The sequence below is a fragment of the Cydia pomonella genome, chromosome 26, assembly GCF_033807575.1.
Source record: "Cydia pomonella isolate Wapato2018A chromosome 26, ilCydPomo1, whole genome shotgun sequence".
Classification (NCBI taxonomy): domain Eukaryota; kingdom Metazoa; phylum Arthropoda; class Insecta; order Lepidoptera; family Tortricidae; genus Cydia; species Cydia pomonella.
This window is the reverse complement of record NC_084728.1, coordinates 7,306,432-7,327,497: the sequence shown is the minus strand read 5'-3', so window position 1 is coordinate 7,327,497 and position 21,066 is coordinate 7,306,432. Positions and strand designations below refer to the sequence as shown.

Here is a 21,066-nt window from a genome sequence, read left to right as displayed (position 1 = left end):
CCCGAGGATCAAATGTCTATATAGGACTCATGGCATTTAAGCAACACAAAGGTTAGAAATGAAAGTTAAAGTCTGAGGCTCGCAGTCGACGATTGAAACGCCTCTAACAAAATGATAAGGTGATGTGACGTCAGATCATATAAGTCTGTCCTAAATGTATGGAAGATCAAGGAAATTGCCATTTTGACCCTGAAATATTGCGTTTATGTGTATATATAGTTGTCATACAATTTATTTTTCAATAAAATGTAAGGAATCGAATGGTACCATTTTCTTTTCTATTTTTGAAAGACAAAAATTTTTTTTTTTTGAGACTTCGGAGCCTTGTATTTTTTTATAATCTCAATATAATTTTTTAAATTCCACTTTTTATAATGGATGGCTCATTTTCTATCCATTTAACTAATTTTTGTTATAATATTCAACATGTGTCAAGTACCCAATTGAGTTGAAATCTGGCAAAATATTATTAAATGTAACAGACTAATACGCTCATTTCTTACCTGCATAGAAAATGTACGGCACAGGTCTTGGATGAATTAACATTTTTACAACATTAACATTTTAAACTATTTTAGGGGGGAACTATTTTACGCATTAAATACATAACGTACAAATAGCCATGTCAGATAAACGTCAGTCCATACAATACATATGGCTATTGGCCGAGGTTTTCGGCAGAGGGGTAAGCTAAAGGTGACTCCAGTGACTAAGTAGTACTATATTCCCTTGCAGATAGATATTTTATTCACAATTTAAAGATAAAGATAGTTGGCATATTACAAAACCTTGACACTTTATAATGATTTAAACTCAATTTTATATTTGAATTTAGAATCAAACTGAGCGGTATCGCTCTTTATCTGAGTCGCTATCAGCGAGCGAAGGCCGCGCTTATCTGTCTACACATGTTAGGGTTCAGTATACTAAACATACATTAAATAATCTATATTGGATCTATTCGAATCCTCAAACAAATGGTTCACGTGTAAGCAAGGCTTGGAAACCGGTTAAATTTCTACACCGTTATCATGTACTTGCCGTAAAACCTTTTAATTTCGGTTTCGCTCGAAAAATCGGTTTTTATGACAGTTCTTGACAAATTAGCCGGTACTATAGAACAATAAAAACCGGTTTATTCCTTTGTCGGTGTCTATGTTTACGTGGCACACCACCAGGCCGGTTTAGAAGTTCGTCGAATAAACCCGTTTTTTTAGGTTACAATAAAGTTCTTAAAACGTTCGCGTTCTTATAAAAGTTTGGAGGAAAACCGAAATAAACCGGTTTTTACCGATATTTTTTTAAGCCGGTTCCTAGCCTTGCGTGCAAGTTTATTATCAATAGAAACTTTCAACAAAATTAAATTGTGTGTATCCAATACGGACGATACATCAAACCAGATATATAATTTATCCGTGTAATCATTAATTAAGATTTTTTGTATAAGTTACACGTAATTATGACCCCATAATTAATTTTTGAAAATTTACCGAGCAAACATTACGAGATACGAGCTTTTTATAGTAACTGCCAACAAGTGTTGTCAGTTACTTTAAATAGCTCGTATTGCTTTACATTGCGGGCTGAATTATTTTGTATGGTTAATATTTTCATTGTATTTCTAAGCAAGATGGATCTCAATATACTTCTTAGGTCCTATGATAACCACCATTTAAATATTCGCCCGTATTGAATTTACACACTGTATATTGGGGAAGGTAAATTTAAATTATACAGAAACATATAAATAATTTACACACCGTATATTGGGGAAGGTAAATTTAAATTATACAGAAACATATGCTTAAATAATTTACACACCGTATATTGGTGAAGGTAAATTTAAATTATACAGAAACATATAAATAATTTACACACCGTATATTGGGGAAGGTAAATTTAAATTATACAGAAACATATAAATAATTTACACACCGTATATTGGGGAAGGTAAATTTATATTACTTATACAGAAACATATAAATAACTTACCCATTTCTGTTCAGATCAATGATGTTTCACAGTTCCAATCTGAAACCAAACAAAAAAAAATGTTTTACAATAAAGAAATAGGCAATATGTCACAAATTATTGTTATTTATTTGGGAATTTTGGTAATAAAACATGATTTCTTGTTTACACAAATATGGAATAGATCTATCGCATTCAGAAATTTCAGAAATATATACCTATGCAATTTTAGCTTTTGGGTCAAGAACATTCGGAGAACCGGTCTTCTCTGTAGAAATTATAAAAGTTGACGATTTCACATTTTTCTAAGACTTTTATAGATTTGTTTTTTTTACTAGTAATTTTTTTAAGTACCTGGAGGTTTTTAGCTTGCTTTTAAAGTCCGTATCTTTGATGATGTCCAGAGGAAAGTCGATAACAAATACTAAAAAGTTTTTGACCACTCTGGCCTAAGGCTAAAGACCCCCTGTATATAATAAAAAAAAAAAAAAAAATTAAAAATAATTTATTTCAGGTATACCATAAGACACAGTACAAAATGCAATTCAAATACATATTTTTTTTTATAGGAGATTCTTACACTGATTCCCTAAGTACCACAATAAGCTCAAGAAGGCTTGTGTTGTGGGTACTCAGACAACGATATATTTAATATATAAATACATAACAAACACCCATGACTCAGGAACAAATATCTGTGCTCATCACAAATAAATTCCTTCATAGGCAGGGTCACTACCCACTAGGCCAAACCAGGCGTCAAAGAATAAATAAATTCAGTATAATAATAACATAAGTTTTAGTGTGCTTAAGAAATTAAATTAAAACTCACAGTATACGGAGCAAGGTCAGTACCCCTAGTGTAAATAAATTCGATTTCCAAACGTGACGTACGCGTTTGCGTTTAGTCTCATTTTGTATTGGATTTCGAAAGAGCGCGCCAAGCGGGACGTTTTGGAACCTCAAAATCCTATACAAAATGAGACTTAACGCAAACGCGTTCGTCACGTTATGATGTCGATCAAAGTTACACTAGAGGTACTGAATTATATGTACAGTCGAATCAAACAAATTAACAGAAACAGTTTTCAACAAAGTAATACTACAACTAGCCACTGTATTATGATTATGACTATTGGTACATATTATGACCATAATTGACCATACATAACTAGTCTGGTATGGCGCCATATAAAACATGGTATTATATTACGTCTGGTTCGTCAGCGGAATAAGAAGCTATTTCATAGATCACTATCAACAGACGCCGCAAAATTACTCGTTATTCATAAAATAAACGTTTATCAACCGAGACATGACATTTATATTTGTTAGAGCAGTGGTTCCCAAAGTTGACTGAGCTCCGGCCCATCTAACAAAAACTGCCAAATTCGGGATCTCACCTTAAAAAGCATATAATACAAACCCCTAAGCCTGCCTTAAGGCAGTGCAGTAAAGTTTAAATAAATAAATATTATTGGTAACGCTCGGTCGGAATGTCGTCGTATGTTTCAGGGTCCATTCAAAATTCGTTCGCGACCCACCACCGTCACGATCCATAGTTTGAGATCCATGCTGTGTTAGAGAGAGATAAACTCAACAGAAACTTGTAAGATATTGCAAAGTTTTTTATTTTATTTGCAATAGTTTTTGAGCTACCCGACTTGTATTTTAGTGGGCCCAGTGGCGAAATAACAAAAATAAAGGTCGGCTAGCTTTTTTAAGCTTTAGAGCTTACCGCGAACATCTTTAGATTCAAGCATAGTGACGAATAAATAACCTTATATGAACTTACTATGGGATTAGGTCGACTTGAATGAAATTGACCAGTATTTATTTATGATTCATCTAATAGGTAAGTGGTCTGTTCAGTGTTTAGACTAAGGCTAGCCAGAATTAGGAGTCAGCGGATACCTCTATATAGTTACATGTAGTCAGCGGGAGCGAATAATGTGTAATAGGTGTAAAACAGGTGTTTGTTTATATAATCCTATTAATACTATTTTATTATATAGGAGGCAAACGAGCAGACGAATTTCCGGATAATAAGCAATTACCGTTACCCATGGACACCTGCGACGTTGCCCGCCTTTAAGGTGAGAGTAGGTACACTCTTTTCTTGGAGGCAAAGATACATTGATTAGATGTGTAAAATCTAAGACAATTTCGGGCTTCGGATTTGACAGGTAAACGAGATGGCGCTGTATAGCTACATAAATATGGCGCAGCAAGCGCCATCTGTTTTGAATGTCAAACTAAGAGGCGAAGAAGAAAACGTTTTTTTCTTAAAGTTTTCTTGCCTATAAATTTTCTTTAGATATAAAGATACGCCCATTCATACAACGTCTAGCGAATATATACGCACAAACATTAACATATATCTAAGGACAGGCCTTACGGGCAGTCAGAATGGTGCCAGAACAGCGGTGTCACGCACATGAATTCGAGCCAATCGTGCAGTCTAACGCCACAACGCGAATGGTTGATGAGTTCGCATCACGCGCGCGATTGGTCGCAACTAGTAGCGTTAGACTACACGATTGGCTATAATTCGTGAGCGACATCACTGAACTAGCTCCATTATAAGTGATATATGTTAATGCACAGAGACTAAATATGAACAAACGCAATTTTCTGGCCCACTTCGTAGTGCCTGTAAGGCCCGTTACAAAGTAATACCTATGTAAGTCAATGGCATTTCTAGGCAAAGGCCACAATTTTTTCCAATTTGTCCTATCTTTAGCCGTACTTGTCCACGTATTGGGGAACTAGCTATTTGTAAACTCAAAGTGTCTAAGCTTATACCCTCTCGACCCAAATCCCAAAATTGTGTCTTTGTGAGTTCGGAGTTATTTTGACTAATCCCTTAGAATGTCTTTTGAAGATTCGTATTCGTTACAGCGTGATAGATCTAAGAAAGAAGTTTATTTTAGTTTTTTTTTTTTTGCTAAAAGCCGGGAAATTAGAAGGCAAAAAAATACATGGCATGCCGTGCGAGGCGACGGAAGATATGGCCGACGCGGGATTTTACAATTTATTTCAGTGCCCCTAGTGTAAATTTAGTGTATAGCGAAACGTGACGTACGCGTTTGCGTTAAGTCTCATTTTGTATGGGTTTTTGAACAGCGCGCCAAGCGGGACGTTTTGGAAAGTCAAAAATCTCATACAAAATGACACTTAACGCAAACGCGTACGTAACGTTTCGCTGTCGAAAATATTTACACTAGGGGTACAGTTACTCTGAAAATACTTCTTAAACGTCTACCGGAGTTCCAAGACAAATTGGAAATTCACCAGTAATTTTTGCACTTTTAAATTTATTCTAAGCTTAATAGCATCTTTCGCACACGTTTCAGCTTGTTAAAAATTAATATAAGCCTTGGGAATTGTATTTATTGACAATAACAATATACATAATGGATATATACAGATGATTACTATAACTAGCTTATATCTAAAATAGGCCCTTGAGGCATTGTACCAAGGATGCTGGCGGCATTTCCTCGTTGTATCGCAATACTGATACGTTGTGCGAGGAAGCCGCCAGCTCTTCGGTCACCAGTTACGTCAACCAGACGTTTCGCGATTTCTCCAAAAAACTTGTGCGCGCTGGGACCCCATGGACCTAGAGTTTCAACGCCAAAAGGTACAAAATGGTACTCTCTACCGAGGCTCTTATATTTATTACGTTTCAAAATTTCGGCGCTTTCCGCCGCTGCGCCCGCTTTTACATTAGTCCGTTGGAGGTGGGACGGTGCCAGTGTGTCTACGCAGGTAGCATCCCACACTAACATCCGTCCCAAGCTCCAAGGAACCAAGGACACCCCATCAGGCCTCTTGCCATCATCCCTGATAATGCCAGTTGGCTCCAGAAGATATAAGCCTTTATTTGACTTGGAATGTACATTACCATATAGTACCTATGTATATATGTTTAAAAAAAGCGCTGGTGGCCAACGGGAAGAGCGTGCGACTTGCAATCCGGAGGTCGCGGGTTCAAACCCCGGCTCGTACCAATGAGTTTTTCGGAACTTAAGTACGAAATATCATTTGATATTTACCAGTTGCTTTTCGGTGAAGGAAAACATCGTGAGGAAACCGGACTAATCCTAACAAGACCTAGTTTAGCCTCCGGGTTGGAAGGTCAGATGGCAGTCGCTTTCGTAAAAATTAGTGCCTACGCCAAATCTTGGGATTAGTTGTCAAGCGGACCCCAGGCTCCCATGAGCCGTGGCAAAATGCCGGGACAACGCGAGGAAGAAGAAGAGAAGACCTATGTATATATGTTTGTAGTTGTAAGGGTTAAATTTGACCCACTTCCCGATTTCCGATGAAGTTGAACATTTGGATACATATGTAAGTCGGGTGACAATGCAATATTATGGTACCATCGAGCTGATCTGATGATGGAGGAGGGAGGTGGCCATAGGAACTAGGCCTAAAAATAGGGATTTTCTTAATGTCACGATGAGTATTAGTTGCATGTGGAAAGAAAAGTACAGTCAGCGTAAAAGCTTGTACCAGAAATGAAATTGTTGCCAAAAATTTATTTTACACTAAAATTTATACTTCTTTGATTTGCAGAGTAACGCAAAGTGTATACATACAACTGAAAATTTCATTTTCATGACTTTACTATCGAGCCAAGTCATTAATATTACAATTATAAACTAGCCATAAAATAAAACTACTTAAAAATTAAACTAATATTAAATAAAACTAAAATTAAAAGATATACTAATAAACAAATTAGTTATAAAAAGAATACCCCTTCTAAAGCCTAAGTCATTAATTCTATTTATTAAGGGGTTTGCATATGTAAATCTATTTTATATTAAAACTGTTAACAATATTTATATAATACTCGTATTTTATACAATCGTGATATAATAGAGAGCTTTTCAGTCGAGTACCGTGTTGAGGCAACGACGCTTGCTGAGTTGCCTAAGTAAGGTACGAGATTGAAAAGCTTGATTTTATCACTATTTTATACAATATTTTTTCTACGAGTAATCTAAAGTAATAGTTTACTATAAAACCTAAATAATTAATGAAAATTAGTAAGTATCTCAGTACACACAAATGTAGGCATAAACGCGCGACTTCCATCCCGCGACCTGCGTCTTTTCTATGGGAGCGGCGGCAAGTGATTGGTAAATTTTTTAAGAGTTGACTACAGCGTATCGAAATAAATCTTATAGTTTAGTGGGAGCCCATACATGAAAAGTACGCAATTATACTTTGGTATACGAAATCTTAATTCAACCATTACAGTCCACGAGTACAAAAAATATGTATAAAGTGTTTAATACAAATTCTCTCAAGGCCACTACTTTTTGTGAAGTGTTAGAAACGAAGGGTGCGATACCATCCTAGGTAATAAATATTAATGTGAAACAAATTGAAAGTAAATTAATTTGGTTTTATCAGTATAGGGGCGAGGCCATATGTGATCCACTTTCATATTAAATTGAACCCCGATCAACGAGGACTGTGAGAACGAAGAAATATACCACGTAATTTTTAAGGGTTCCGTACCTCAAAAGGAAATACGGAACCCTTAAAAATTCCTGGTTGTGAACCGTTATAGGATCACATATCTAAGGACGGGCCTTACGTGCACTAGAACCTTGCAAATAGAACCCTTAGCATGCCCACGGATGACACGCACACAGAATGTCATTTTACCAAACTGTACACAGTAGAAATTCCTCCTAGAGACAAATGGATTAACGACCAAATGTACGTCGAAGAGGGAAGCCATATTTGGTACACTGATGGTTCCAAGAAAGGCAGTGATGTAGGATGTGGGATCTATGGTGAGAGACCTAAGTTCAGTGCTAGCGTCAGCATGGGCACACAGGCCTCAATCTTCCAGGCAGAAGTCTACGCCATCAACAAATGTGCGGAGATTAATCTGGATAGAAACCTAAGACACCAACATATCTACATCAACTCAGACAGCCAAGCTGCTCTTCTGGCACTAGAATCCCTGGAGTCAAACTCGAAACTAGTCCAGAACTGTAAAACAAACCTAAATGCACTGGCTAACTCCAACAAAGTCATACTTAGATGGGTACCAGGGCACTCCGACATTAACGGAAACGAAGAAGCGGACGAACTTGCTAGAAAGGGCGCAGACACACCCCTGGTCGGCCCAGAACCGTTCTGTGGAATCACAAAACGGGATGCATATTCTCTGCTCAGCAACTTAGAAAAAACAAGAGCAATCGATTGGTGGAAATTCGTCAAAGGACAAGAACACTCGAAAGCTCTAATCAAAGGGTTCAACAACAAATTTGCTAAGGAGCTCTTAGAGCTCAAAAGACATAAAACCTGCGCGGTGACCAGAATATTGACTGGACACTGTAAGTTGAACAAACACATGTTTCAAATTGGGAAGAAACAAGACGCGACATGCAGGTTCTGCCATGAGTCAGAGGAGACTGCAATGCACATTCTCTGCTCCTGTGGACCACTAATGTCAAAAAGAAGTACCCACTTAGGGCGGCACGTATTGCAACCCTATGAGGTACAGAACATTACGGCCCAAAGAATCTGGAATTTCCTGGATTCAACGGGCATCAGTAATGAACTTTAAAGGGCTGTCACAATAGATCACTACCTGGTCGACGTGGCACTCAAAGGCCCGAAACCCCAATAATAATAATAATACGTGCACTAAGAATGGTGCTAGTTCATCGGTGTCACTCACAAATTGCAGCCAATCGTGCAGTCTAACGCAACTAGTTGCGACCAATCGCGCGCGTGATGCGAACTCATCAACCAATCGCGTTGTGGCGTTAGACTGCACGATTGGCTCGAATTCGTGTGCGTGACACCGCTGTACTAGCCCCATTCTTCTCTTCTTCCTCGCGTTGTCCCGGCATTTGCCATGGCTCATGGGAGCCTGGGGTCCGCTTGACAACTAATCCCAAGATTTGGCGTAGGCACTAGTTTTTACGAAAGCGACTGCCATCAGACCTTCCAACCCAGAGGATAAACTAGGCCTTGTTGGGATTAGTCCGGTTTCCTCACGATGTTTTCCTTCACCGAAAAGCGACTGGTAAATATCAAGTGATATTTCGTACATAAGTTCCGAAAAACTCATTGGTACGAGCCGGGGTTTGAACCCGCGACCTCCGGATTGCAAGTCGCACGCTCTTACCGCTAGGCCACCAGCGCTTCTTACTACTAGCCCCATTCTTATTGCCCGTAAGGCCCGTCCTTAGATATATGTCAATGATTGAACTCCACTTTATATTTTGTTTTTTTTTTCTGTGTCATCCAGAATGACGCGCAGATTTGTCAAATCTAATCTTTAAAAACATGACACTACGAGTATTTACGACTTAAGGCACGTGTCGTCGTGAATTACACGATCTATATACATTTACGAAGAGTAAAGTAACATACACACCGACAGACAGTCATGCAATATGTACAGCACTCACAGCTAATGTCTTAATCCCTAAAATGGGAGTGCTAGCCACACCCGCCTGACCTTGCCGGTGGCGCAAGTTATAAGAGACAGATGGGACAATCTTTCGGTAGATGTCGCTTTTCACCAACCGAAGGCCTTAGATACACTTGTAAGTTTAACTTACGTAAGTAGAGACATAGCTGTATTACAGAATGAGAGATAAATATCATTATCTCATTCTAACAAATAGCTTTGTCCCTATCCCTACCCTACTTACGTTAGTAAAACTTACAAGTGTATCTTAGGCCTACGGCGCTAAGGAAGGAATGGAAAGGTTTGCGCATTACTGGTATGGTAGGCTTCTGTAGCTCAGTTGGTTCAGAGCGATGCACGGATCGCGGGTTCAGGTCCTGCTGGATGTTTGTCCATTTTTTTTAAGTAAAAGTTATAAGAGGCACTGGTGGCCTAACGGTAAGAGCGTGCGACTTACAATCCGCAACTCGTGGGTTCAAACCCCGTCGTACAATGAGTTTTTTGGAACGAATGTACGAATTCGTAAAAGCTGACAATCGCGAATAACTGACAGGCCGATATCGTCCGGCGGACTGGTAATCAGTTGCCCCTTAACACGTCTATTTTCGCTATAAGTTTATAACATGGAAGTTATCGATTGCGTCAAAGAGATTTTATAGGTAGTGTTTTTTACGCGTCGTATTTCTGATAGGTTTCAGAACTCTTACGAGATGTTATTTTGTGAAGCTTAGGCATCACATCACTTATCATTATCGGATTTTTATCATATAATTAATTAAAAATGGATAATTAGTGCTCTTTCTACTGTGGTTCGGTCACGTCTGAAAATAACTATACGAAAGAAATACCAAAAATATGTACTCATTGAACTATTTTGTAGTGTAAGACGATTACTTGCAAAATTTCATAGTTATAGGTCAACGGGAAGTACCCTATACATGTTGATTCCCTTGAGAGTGTCGAAATATACGTTTTTTGCAGCATAACGGCCGTATCTTTTTTTTTTCGTTAACTTAGAAGGTGAATTTTTCACAGCTTCAAGGGACTGTAGATTTGAATATATGGTTTTAATTTCATAAAAGGGTCATGACAGGGCTTGTGCACAAATCACGCGAGATTCGATGGGGGGGGGGGGTTACGAAAAAATCACTATAGATCACGTTGGGAGAGGGAGGGTATAAGGAGACCTCACGTGTATTTTTCTATAGTAAACGAAAGTAAGAAAAAAAAATTGGCTAATACTTTTTCTCGGTTTAGTTCAACATAAATCTTCACTTGGCGCAACAAAAAACTCGCGTGATTTGTGCACAAGCCCACAGACAGACAGACGGACGGGCAACAAAGTGAATAAGGGTTCTTTTTTCCTCTTTAGGTACCTAAAAATGTACTTTTTGGCAATTACGCTGAATTGATTGCGCGTTGAACCGGCAATCTAAAGAAGTGGGTTCGAATTAGGGTTTCTGGTTTCTCGAGAAATTTCGAAAGTTTACAAAAACACCATGTTTTTTTAAGGTTTTTTGGTTTATTACAAATCAGATTCATAGGAGTCGTAAGTAAGATCAATAATCAAACAAATGGTAAATTTTTAGCTATACCATAAATTGTACTTAATAATAAAAACCCAACAATAAAAAAAACTATGTAAGCAGCAGTCTTTAGGTATTTAACAAAATGTTAAAAAACCACAATATGGTATTTTATTAGGCAAGAATATTCAACTCTATTTACAGAAGTTTTACTACGTAATATTACTTAAGTAATCCTTACTCAACGTAACAATGAACCTGCTAAAATTGTGCTATTTTGCTAATAGGAATATATCGGAATGATTTGATCAAAAATAATAATTTAGTTCTGTAATATTTGTTATTACATGGACATATAATTCGTTTTATTTTGGTATTAAAAAGAAGATAAGCGATCTTGGCGTCTCTTTTTACTAAAGGATATATAAATTAAAAAAAAAGCTTTCAAAAATAATAGTTTCAATTTTTTTTAAAGCGTTTTTCAATAAAAAGATGCGTCACATTGTTTACCAGTATAGTAATAAACCTGAATTAAAACGAATTTTCTAGCCATGAAAATCGGTTGAAGCCTGCACGATAGGGGACGGATTAAAGCAGTTTAAGTACCTGAAAATGTAAAAAAAAACACATTTTTTACATTTATTTAACTGCCTAATGAAATACACTAGAGACACATCACGTGTCATATACATTTTTTCTGTTTACTTATCACAAGAGATTTATTTCTGGAGCTCTCGAGGCATTGAGCATTTTCGACGAAGGACAAATTTCTCGAGATTTCTCGCCTCGAGAAGTTTTATGATTTTGTTACATTATATAATTTGTCTTGTAAGTGTTTACGAATAAAATAATTCTATTATATGTCTAATATGTACAGTATACCCTAAATTGCTCAACAATTAAAGTCCGTGACTATACAGTCAGCTTCAGAGAAAAAGTATTACCCTCCCTGCATAAAACCACACACCCAGAGCCGCCGGCACAGTCTCCTGGCCATCGTGGCAGGGAGATGGGACAGTGCATTAATAAGGCACTGGACCTCCCAACATCTTAGTTTAGGTACTAACATAGTAATTTAAGTATATTTGTAACTAACAAAATATGGATTGTGTCGTCCAAAATAAATGTTTTTTTTATTAAAGTTTGTATGCAAAGGTGTTAAGCGAATAGTATTGCGGACTGTACATGAAACGGACGGTACGTTTGAGACCCGGAGAGGAACGTGGGATAATTTTTATTAATCATCTGTCCACGCAAACGAAGTCAAGGGCAGAAGCTAGTGTTTTACGTCGTCCGCTATAAGCTTATAACATGGAAGTTATCGTACTCGTAAGTACCTATGAGATCGTGTTGGATAAGTGTACCTTTACACTGTATTCAAATTGTATGTACATGTACATACCTTTGACAAAAGGTGCCCTAAGCACACTTAAAGGTCCTTGATCAATCGATCTTTTCAGCCGAGGACCCTTCGCCTATCGATTTAATTCGATCGAACAAAAGGTCCTTAATACAGGACCTCTAATCTTAAGACGAACGCGGAGAAACCACGCGAAATCACCTTTTCATACAAACGTAGTCCTCATTTTCCTCTCTGGACATTCTGAAACCTTTCACCCTATATTTGTATTGTATACGGGCGATTTTCCGCAACTCGACGACTTGCGCCTATTTTGCGTGATAAGTTGGGGGTGGGCTAGTCCTGCCAGCCCAGCTCCTCGAGGAATCCTATCAAACCTTTAATGTTGAGTAGGACCTCGGGGAGGTCTTTCGGAGATCCGAGATGTTTAGCCCTGTATGGAGTCACTCCGCTCCATTCTCTGGATATTAACATTATTAAAAGTATTTTTAAGAATAAGAATAACAAACCATGTATCGCCACACAATAAAAAAAAACAGATAGGTCACAAAGTACAATGATTTACTTTAAATTGGCATGCGCGGCAAAAGGAACGGGCTTAGTATACGCTGCGTCAGCCATTTCATTACAAATTGACTGCGCAGCACTGATTTTCAGTCCGTCCCATTCACTGAACCACATTGATATGACATGCGGGTTAATGATTTTGACAGAATTTGGTACAGTCAGCATCAAAAGTAGCGGATCAAACAAGGTTTCAAAAGTATCTACCATTCTGTTAAAACTTAACAAAATGTGATGGTTCTATATGTAAAACAATGAGGACTATATAAGATATACTTTTGAATGTAAATTTTTGAGATTTATCTATATTTGGAAAAGTTATCCGGAATATCAGATACTTTTGGCGTGTTGTTTCATCCGCTACTATTGATGCTGACTGTACAAACACAGCTATGCCCCTATGTTTGATTTTTTCGAATTTTTGATTATTATAGAAATCAGAAATTTCATAGGATTATAGGAGTTAGAAGCATTTAAAATTTTGTATGAAATCTGTTTTTCGCTCCTTATTTTTATAATAATACAAAATTCGAAACATCTGAAACGTAAGGGCATAGCTATGGTTAATATACATCATATTATGTAAAATTATTTTCCTAAATATCAATATTCAGAGAGGAAAATGGGAACCACGTTTGTATAGAGAATCGGCCATCCTTTTCCCTCTTAAGGTGTTGGTCTTTGGCAACTTAGGTGCTGAATTTAGGAAGTTTTGAAGGAATTTAGTAAATATTTTTTTCCATACACAAGCAGTTTTGGCACAATATGTTTTAGCATTATTTTTGCTTCTCGTGTACCATGTTTTTTAATTCGGAGTTTCAGACTATGTTCGAAAACTTTGAAGAATTCAGTTAATAGCGTCCATAGGCTACGGAGACTGCTTACCACCAGGCGGGCCGTATACTTGTTTGCCATCCACGTAGTATAAAAAAAACAACGCCCCGATTCGAATGTTAAGATACGTCAAATATTAATTCTAGATACAATATGGATCGGATATGTCAGTGTTAAAAGTGAAGTTTTTTGTAAAGAAACGTCATTTTTAACACTGAGATATCCGATTCATATCGTATTTAGACTATTTGACAAGTTCGAATCAGGCCGAAAATTCACACGAACCCCCCGCTTAAAAAGCGCTCCCATACAATACGATCGATGTTACACTCTCATTCTAAAAGGACATGTTCAAATTACATGAAACTTTGTATGAACATTCATGTGATTTATACATATCAAAAAAGAAAACGAAAAAAAAATTCATATACAGATATGTACTAGTTTTCGTTACTAAAAATTGTTGAACAAAGAAAATATGTGCAGTTCCATGTCTAATGGGTCCTTATGCTTCATCAATGCAATAAGGACGAATTTCTGTTGGAATTTCAAATGAAAACATCCTTATTGCACTTGAAGCATGAGGACATTAAAGACCTATCTATATTCTATGATAGAAAGCAACATATTCGCTGCGTTCGGACTTTACTTATTCAGTGCTTTATGTTGAAAATATGCTACTTATAAAGAATGAAACACAATAGCACAAACGTGTCCAAACTCATGTGAGTGCTACTTCATTCTATTCAAAAATACAATTTTACATTTGCAGTCAGACAAAATTACAATTGAGAATTCACCAAAGTAACATAACTTTGATATTCGATAACAACTCTGCGAACATCGGCAGAAATAAATTTGTAAAAATTATTATTCGATATTTGAAAATACAAATTTATAGATGCCATTGGCGAAACGAATAACTGCCCGAGTGTTGTACAAAATCGTACTGAGTAGTAGAAAACAGCGACGTAACTAGCCGCAAATATAACTTAGTTTTGAAATCTATATTATATCCTGTATATACACGCGCACTACGACATGGTTCTAACTGAATACGTCAAAGCGCGCGTATGGTACTTTATCACAATAGGCCAGCTTCCGTTGTAGAGTGACATGGGTTTTTGGGGTTGGTGGGACTGTCCTCATTTTAATGAAAAAAAAGTAAATTTAAACAAGAAATGGGTACCTTGGTCGTTGTACAATTTATTTATCGAGCAATAGATAAGAGAATGAACGGAATGAGTATAAATAAATAAGTTGAATGAAATAAAAGCGTCGGTCATCGGCCTCGTAAATGTAGATAGTAGTGTTCGTACTGTGTTACCAAATCAAAATGCCGAAGGTTAATTTTAAAACTATTATGAAGAAAGATACGATATTTTAACTATCATTATAATTATATCAGTTGGTTTTAGTGTTTAGACTAAACACAAATAATGGTAAAATACCAAGTTAAGAAGTACCTAGTCATATAATGTAATTTAGTATAGAACCGATCTAGAATTAAATTAACCTCCTGAGACCCATAAGATGTTTTATGTTTGAATTTAGAACTCTTTCGTATCTGTAAAGGTTCAAAATAAATTGCGGAAAATAATGTACAAAATTTTGTACGCAGGGTCTCAGGAGGATAAAACTGTTATATAGAACATGTAAGTACATACTTGTTACAAACAGACATGTTGTTATATGCTAGATATATATGTTAGATTCATTCATCTAATACACACATTCCCTAGTTATAATTTTTATCCTAATCCTATACTTCATTTTTCAGCTTGTGGTTCCAAATCGATCACTTTTTGCATGCTAAATTAGACCATTTCATTATTATTAACAACTGAAGAACCTGATAAAAACTGCACGCTTACTTCTGTGGAGTTCTTTCTAATGTTAAAAAAAAACGAAGTATACAAGTTTTTTAGTGCATTTCTAACCATATACATAAATAATTAACAGTTTTGTACTGAAATTCTAAATGGGGATCAACGAGGACAACGTTCCAATACTTTAATTAACAATATCATTAAGTTAAAGGAAATACTCCAGGTCACGGGTTCGAGTTGATAAGTTTTTGTGAATTGATTATGTGGCAATATGCATAATTACAATGACCATGGTGGACCTTATTTGATTGTAATACGGTCTAATATTAGTCACTGACTGTGTGAATGGTATATCGAGGCTTCCGGTTGGACTTATCAACATGTGGTTTTATTAACATGTGCTATGATTAATACTTACATGTAAAAATATAATTTACTGTAGTAATATATATTTCAATATTCTCACCGTATACGTAATTTATTACATTGTGGACTTTGTAAGTAAATAGCACAATCTTATTCAAATTGACTCTTAATAGTCCTACATTAAGATTAGTAACGGTTATATTATATTAGTAGATGACAGAAGGGGTAAAAGAATTTATTTTAGCAAAGCAATTTTTGCCAGTAGGAGTAATATGAACAAAACTGTGTATAGTCATCACTTTTTTGGGATGTTAATACTAGTGTAAGAAAAAAAGAATATGATTCTCTCTGCTTATTCTCCAGTGACAAGTGACTCTTGACAAACTATAGAGATATCTTAGATAATACATTTGAGTTGTTATATTAACATGAAATGGCAAGGCACGTTTTATTATGTGAACGAACAAATATTCATGTAATATGTAATGAGATCTTTCTTCTTTGTGCTTGGGGACATAAGTCAGATGAGAGTTCTTTGAAACTTGTGTTTATTCTACAGACGTTGAGAACTTCTGTAACATACCTAGGACTAAATAAACTAACTACAGTACACTACAAAAAGTTGTTAGTAGAAGTAATGCTTATGGACCCTGATTTTGGACTTCTACTAAGTTCTGAATTCTTTTTACATACTATATATCTAGTATTAACATACCTCTACGTTTTTGAACAAAGGCAAACCTAACGAATTTTATCCAAAAGGAGTGCGTGGAACCCGGTTGAAATTTTAAGTGCGGCCTGTTTAAGATTACGCTTAGTTGTGTAAATAATCCCTTTCTGAAAACATTTCTGGCTAATTGCAATAGAGATAAATAACTTAAATTATAGCATACAATACAAACAATAACCCTGAGCAAACAGTCTCTATCCATTACTTGCAAAAACATAGAAACAGCCGTAAAAGAAAAACAGCGTATCTCAAAAAGGAATTCCATTTAATTATATCCTTATATTAACCGAAGCTTGGGCAGCCTAGTTAAAAATAAAACTCACGCACATCTGCTCCGCACGTGGTGGATTTGGACAATACCGTCTGGGGTTTCGGCCCTGGGAACTGGGGTTGTGTTGCAATTGCCTGTTCAACAGTAGACAGAGAAAAACCATTATAATGGGAGCTCTGGCTACTTATAGATCTCAAGGACACGCTACGCTGGTTATACAGAGAATGTGAATTCTATGCGTTTGCGCATGGTTTGGGAATATGCGCGTTTTTCAATGGGACTAATTGAAATGGGGCTTATGGGACGATGGGCAGATGTTTGGCGGGTTTTTGATTCTGTTTGACCATTTGCGAATTGTAAAAGCGTGTTTGCATTGGAATTTAAAGGGCATTTTGATTTTTGAAATTAAAGCTCCTATAGCGAATATTGTTTAGGTAACTGGTTTTTACTCGTAGTTAGTAGTTTGAAGATTTTGGGTTTTATGTGGTAGTTGAAAACCGGATTTTTGTATAAAATATAAAATTGTAGCAGCAAATTGTCTGGCATTAGGATTAATTAGTAAAGAAACTGAAATAACAACGAATATAGTACTACATATTATTCAAGACAAGTTCGATTGTAGGCTTCAATAATGATTTGTTTCCTCCCACTTTTCCAATATGTGAAGATTGTGAACGCTGAATGTATTAAATAATTCAGTTAAAATGTGGGCGAACTAGCAAAATGCGTTTAAAACATTTTCTCAATATTCTGAGTTTTAGTTCGAACACATTTACATATTAGGTATATTAATCTACCTACATATTATTTAGAAAGTACCTAACTATCATCAGCATACATATGATTAATTAATGACTCTCTTTATTTCGGTTAGTTTTTATTAGAGAATAACTATTCATTTAAAAATACATATATACATTTACTGGTAATAAAAGATTCTGAAAATGGTATATAATGGTATAGTACACATTACTTAAATGGCAAAATTTGTGATCACTATTTAAGCATTTAATTTTAAGGGTTTTTTTCTAATTATAGCCTTTTATTGCGTTTTTGTACAATAAAGAGTTTACCACTACTCTATACTACTTAAGAATTTCAATTGCCTACGGGAATATATTTTGACTGTAGGCTTTTAGAACATTTTCAGTTATTTGGAGTACTCCAATGGAATTCATAATTCTTGAATCGCCTTTAAAATCTATACCACTAGAATAATTTTACCGTGAAAGTGATTTGTCACAACTCACTAAACTACCACTTCAAATCCCTACTAATATTACAAATGCGAACGTCAGTCTTCACGATTAACCCGCCGACCCGAATGAAATTTGGTATAGAGATATTTTGAGCCCTGAGGAAGAACATTTTTTTTTATACTACGTCGGTGGCAAACAAGCAAATAAGCATACGGCCTGCCTGATGGTAAGCAGTCCCATAGTATGGTATGGGTTTATCCCATAAATTATTATTTAGAGGGATGAAAAGGGGGGTGGAATTTACTATAGAAGTGTTTTATGGAAATATTCATTCTATGCAGACGAAGTCGCGGCCAGAAGCTAGAATAATATACCTAAATGCTATTTTTATATGATTATACGTCTAATTTTCGTGTCAAAAAACGTTTTAATCTCAGCACAGCAGCTTGGAATAGTTCGAACGGCTCTCAAAGCGAGCACGCGAATTATGTGAGGGTTGGGGTTACGGCTCTTATGTCGTGATTTGATATAACTGTTTTATACACATACACACACACACACACACACACACACACACACACACACACACACACATAAGCTTACCTAAGTCCTCGTAAGGCTGTTTTTAGAACGAGAAACCATTCTGGCTTAAGTTTCTGTTTAACAAAACCGACAACTTTTAAAATGCCTTAAAAACCTTTAACGGGTGCTGCGTTTTTTTTTCAAATACTTTTCTCGTACGCGTATTCGCGTTACGGCATAGGAGCGCTTAATATTAATCTTATTTTATAGCATAAGATTTTACAGTATAAATATCTATAATATGCAAGTACATAGCCATTTCAGGACGAATATTGTGACATCAAAAACCCGTAAAGCCTTTTTTATTCTTCTTTAAAACAGAAAACTAAATAATCTCGCTTTAACTACTTTTAAAACCCCTTTAAGTGCGTTTAGGATCATATTTGTGAGCAAAATAGGACATTGTGTTATATTCCGACTTGAAGGGGGCACACAGATTGAAAACTTTAAAGTTCTCTCAAAATAAGCTGCTAAGCGTTTATATTTCTTTCCATTCTTTCTTCAAACGATCAGTAATTATATTCTAAAAGTGTTGATAGACTTGAGCATTCGCTTGTAATAAGCATTATCGCGAACTGAAGAACTCATGAAGTCATTAGAACGATCGTTAGATCATTTGTCGCACAAATCGCCGAATTTGCTTAAAACTGCGAATATTTGATGTTCTGCTCCACTGAATGCTCAAGTATATCGGCACCTTAAATATCGACCATGACTGGACGTTATTTTATTGGTGCTACTTCTAGCCTCAATTTCGCCAGGCTTGTAAGTGCGTTAGACCATGCTGTCCATTGTGCTCCCTGTTATATTCAGTTGTAGTATATAGGTAGGTAAGTAATGTAAATGTACCTATTTCCTTAATGCCACTTAATGTACAATGGTTGGGTTTTTTGGGATTTTCGTTGGGTATTATGACATACTAAACCTATACCTACTTATATTAAACCTAGCTATTGAAAGAACTACGATATAGCATATAAACGATTTCTATAAGAACTTAGGTATGTAAAAGGTGACATTATCGAATACTCGACATTATAACATGACAGTTTAATTGACCTAACGCTTGAAAAGTGTGAAAAATTAAACATTTGAAGATAATCTTACAAAGTGCGAATATCCTAAAAAGTCCTGTAAACATTATTGGTAACCTTGTGGCAAAATTAAAGTACTTTTTGCTTGAAGTATCACGTCTTAAAATTGATAATAAAATAGGTTAATAAATAATGAAGAAAACATTAATATATTCAAATTATACATATTTTCTATTTTTGTTTAAAGTTATGTACTTATTACAGGTAATAGGTACATACTTAGAAATAATTAGTACCTAATAACTCACCAATATTTCCCTTAAAGCGTCATTTTCAACGGTTACAGGAACGCACTACGAAAAAACACCCAACTCTCCGCCATTTTTGCAAAACTCCCGAATACATTTAAAAATAGAATTACGCGCCAGAATTACTCGCGTCACACCAAAAACGTTATACAAAGTGAAACTAAACTTTTAAATACTGATAATAGTTGGAAAAATAACTGTGAAATAGTTTTTAAATGTATATTTACGCGAAATTGTCCATAGACTTCGGACGCTTAAATCACACTGAACAGAATGAGCCAAGCGAGTGACTGGCAGAAATACTGAAGGGAGTAAATTACTACCACACTATTTAGCGCTTAAAGCGCTTTAACAAACACTAAAAACTATTCACTTCTTTACACCCTTATTGTATAAAAATCGACTGTTATGTGTATATCAAAGGTTATACTTACACCAGTTTTATTTTTTATAAGGTCTCCAGTGTCAAAAAACGACGTGATAAAGAACAAAACAATGTTAACTGAAACAATATAAAATGTAAAAGATACTCTAGTTGATTGAAGCGCTGCGCGGTACAAGATGGCGGAACCGTGCGATAGGCGCGTACGGAACCGACCAATGGCGTGACAGCATTTTGATGGAACGAACAGCGTAAGGGCGGTCAGTGGCTCTGAAACTTTTTATACTTTTTATTTTAGAATTTTTAACGACTTTATACGATTATCTGTCGCGGTTTTCCGTTTGTAAAGCGATATTGTTATGTCTGAGCGTACTCCTACCTAGATATAAGTATGTGTATTAAAAAGAGGTGATATTTTGGAAAAGTAAGTGTTAATTTTTTAATATTACATATTACGTATTACATACACATTACATATTTCTTATATAGCAAGTATAGTCAGACCAAGATAAGTTGGCATCGATTTCGATAGCCGTCTGGTGCAAGTGTAAAGTAAATATCATCATTTCATAAAAGTATGACATTTAAAATGACACGTGCCCCGTCTGGGCTATCAACATCGCTGCCAACTTAGCTTGGTCTGACTCTAGGTAA

General features: G+C 36.0%; 1 long non-coding RNA gene across 1 annotated transcript in view; it reads right to left on the bottom strand.

The window, feature by feature from the left end:
* Positions 1-20,816, bottom strand: part of LOC133531903 (uncharacterized) — a 40,847-nt gene extending 20,031 nt beyond the window's left edge. Inside the window, exons 1-2 of the long non-coding RNA XR_009801619.1 lie at positions 20,031-20,816; positions 1,993-2,031 (exon numbers count right to left, since the gene is read on the bottom strand). This is a non-coding gene — a long non-coding RNA (uncharacterized LOC133531903). The remainder of the gene's footprint in view (positions 1-1,992; positions 2,032-20,030) is intronic.
* Between the last annotated feature and the right edge of the window lie 250 nt (positions 20,817-21,066).